Source organism: Rhinopithecus bieti, unplaced genomic scaffold (assembly GCF_001698545.2).
Source record: "Rhinopithecus bieti isolate Rb0 unplaced genomic scaffold, ASM169854v2 scaffold_22453, whole genome shotgun sequence".
Taxonomy (NCBI): domain Eukaryota; kingdom Metazoa; phylum Chordata; class Mammalia; order Primates; family Cercopithecidae; genus Rhinopithecus; species Rhinopithecus bieti.
The window spans coordinates 853,941-857,011 of NW_016810682.1; the positions used below are offsets into that span (position 1 = coordinate 853,941).

Consider the following 3,071-nt stretch of genomic DNA (forward strand, 5'->3'; position numbering starts at 1 on the left):
GATCTGCCCGCCTCAGCCTCCCAAAGTGCTGGGATTACAGGCATGAGCCACCACATCCGGCTAGTCTGATTTTTTATTAAGATTTGTTTACTGAGAACCAGGGCTCCGATTACCCATTCACTCATTCTTAAATTTGTTCATTCATTCAGCAAATGTTCCCCAAACATCCCTTAAAGGGCTTACTTCAGTGAAGGAGACAGAAATGTAAAAAGTGAATAAAATAAGGCCGGGCATAGTGGCTCACGCCTGTAATCCCAACACTTTGGGAGGCTAAGGCAGGTGGATTACCTGAGGTCAGGAGTTCGAGACCAGCCTGAACAACATGGAAAAACTGCATCTCTACTAAAAATACAAAATTAGCTGGGTGTGGTGGCGCATGCCTGTAATCCCAGCTACTCAGGAGGCTGAGGCAGGAGAATTGCTTGAACCTGGGAGGCGGAGGTTGTCGTGAGCCAAGAACGTGCCATTGCACTCCAGCCTGGGCAAAAAAAGCAAAACTCCGTCTCAAAAAAAAAAAAGTTAATAAAATATATATGAGACTGATAAACTTAGTATAAGAGTATAAATATATGTAAACTGATTAACTAATTATAAATATAACAGGGCTGGGCACAGTAGCTCCTGTCTGTAATCCCAGCACCCAGCACTTTGGGAGGCTGAGGCAGTAGGATCACTTAAGTTCAGGGGTTCAAGACCAGCCTGGAAAACCTAATGAAACCTTGTCTCTACAACAAAAGAAAAAGTAAAACGTGATGAGGTACAGTGACTTATGCCTATAATCCCAGCTCTTTGGGAGGCCGAGGTGGGCAGATCATTTGAGGTCAGGAGTTTGAGATCAGCCTGGCCAACATGGTGAAACCTCGTCTCTACTGAAAATATAAAAATTAGCCAGACCAGGCACAGTGGCTCACGCCTGTAATCCCAGCACTTTGGGAGGCTGAGGCAGGTGGATCACGAGGTCAGGAGTTCAAGACCAACCTGATCAACATGGTGAAACCCCATCTCTACTAAAAATACAAAAATTAGCCGGGCATGGTGGCAGGCACCTGTAATCCTAGCTACTCAGCAGGCTGAGGAGGAGAATCGCTTGAACCTGGGAGGCAGAGGTTGCAGTGAGCCGAGATCATGTAACTGCATTCCAGCCTGGGTGACACAGTGAGACTCCGTCTCAAAAAAAAAAAAAAAAATTAGCCAGGCATGGAGGCGGCTCTCGTGGAGGCAGCTAGTGTGAGGCTAGGGAGCGCTGAGCCGCGCCTTATGCCCTGCGCTACCCAGACTAGTGAACAATACAGTCAGGATGGCTAAAGGTGACCCCAAGAAACCAAAGGGCAAGATGTCTGCTTATGCTTTCTCTGTGCAGACATGCTGCAGCGGGATAATGAAGGAATCAGAGAGACCGAGGGGTGGAGGAGGAATTATTTATTATTTAGGTGCACTAGCCCAGTCGGATTAACATCCACAGGACTAAGCCCGAACAAAGAGTCAAGCTACTTTTTAAGCATTTTGTGGGGTGGGAGGAGATCTGTGCAGGGGGAAGCATATTACAGAAGCAAGAAATAAAGACAGTTATTTAATTAAGACATGCATTACGTCATTTCTTACTTTTCAAGGAACAACATGTTTTATGACTTGCGATTATCTGCCTAGTGACCTTGCACCTGCACAGCTAGAGAAACAGAGTCTTCACAATTCCTAGAAAAGGGAGAGATAAGGCTTACTAGCCACAGAAAAACAGGCAGTTAATTTTAGAGGACTTCAGCTTTTTTTCTTTCTCAGGGAGAATTGGGTTTTCTTACATACAACTGAGTTTTTGCTTACATCTTCTTGAATTTCTTTCCTTTTTTTTGAGACAGAGTTTCCCTCTTGTTCCCCAGGCTGGAGTGCAATGGCATGATCTCAGCTCACAGCAACCTCCGCCTCCCAGGTTCAAGCCATTCTCTTGCCTCAGCCTCTGGAGCAGTTGGGATTACAGGCACATGCCACCATGCCCAGCTAATTTTTTGTATTTTTAGTAGAGACAGGGTTTCTCCATGTTGTTCAGGCTGGTCTCGAACCCCGGATCTCAGGTCATCCGCCCACCTCGGCCTCCCAAAGTGCTGGGATTACAGGCATGAGCCACCACACCTGGCCTCTTTAATTTATTTTAATTCCTGTTCCAATGCAAAGAAGAACATAAGAAGAAAAACCCAGAGGTCCCTGTCAATTTTGCAGAATTTTCCAAGAAGTACTCTGGGAGGTGGAAGACAATGTCCAGGAAAGAGAAATTTAAATTTGATGAAATGGCCAAGGCGGATAAAGTGCTCTATGATTGGGAAATGAAGGATCATGGACCAGCTAAGGGAGGCAAGAGGAAGAAGGACTCTAATGCCCCCAAAAGGCCACCGTCTGGATTCTTCCTGTTCTGTTCAGAATTCCACCCCAGGATCAAATCCACAAACCCTGGCATCTCTATTGGAGACGTGGCAAAAAAGCTGGGTGAGATGTGGAAGAACTTAAATGACAGTGAAAAGCAGCCTTGCATCACTAAGGCGGCAAAGCTGAAGGAGAAGTATGAGAAGGATGTTGCTGACTGTAAGTTGAAAGGAAAGTTTGATGGCACAAAGGGTTCTGCTAAAGTTGCCCGGAAAAAGGTGGAAGAGGAAGATGAAGAAGACGAGGAGGAAGAAGAGAAGGAGGAGGATGAGGATGAACAAAGAAACTGTTTATCTGTCTCCTTGTGAATACTTAGAGCAGGGGAGCGCCGTACTCGACACATCTCTTATTTGAGAAGTGTCTGTTGCCCTCATTAGGTTTAATTATAAAATTTGATCACGATCGTATTGTAGTTTCTCAAAGTGCTTTAGAAATTGTCAGTGGTTTACATGAAGTGGCCATGGGTGTCTGGAGCACCCTGAAACTGCATCAAAGGTGTACATATTTCCAAACATTTTTAAAATGAAAAGGCACTCTTGTGTTCTCCCCACTCTGTGCACTTTGCTGTGGGTGTGACAAGGCATCTAAAGATGTTTCTGGCATTTTCTTTTTATTTGTAAGGTGGTGTTAACTATATGGTTATTGGCTAGAAATCCTGA

At 45.1% G+C, this 3,071-nt stretch overlaps 1 pseudogene; it reads left to right on the forward strand.

The window, feature by feature from the left end:
* Nucleotides 1-1,282: 1,282 nt before the first annotated feature.
* On the forward strand, nucleotides 1,283-2,720 carry LOC108542558 (high mobility group protein B3 pseudogene; annotated as a pseudogene).
* The last annotated feature ends 351 nt before the right edge of the window (nucleotides 2,721-3,071 follow it).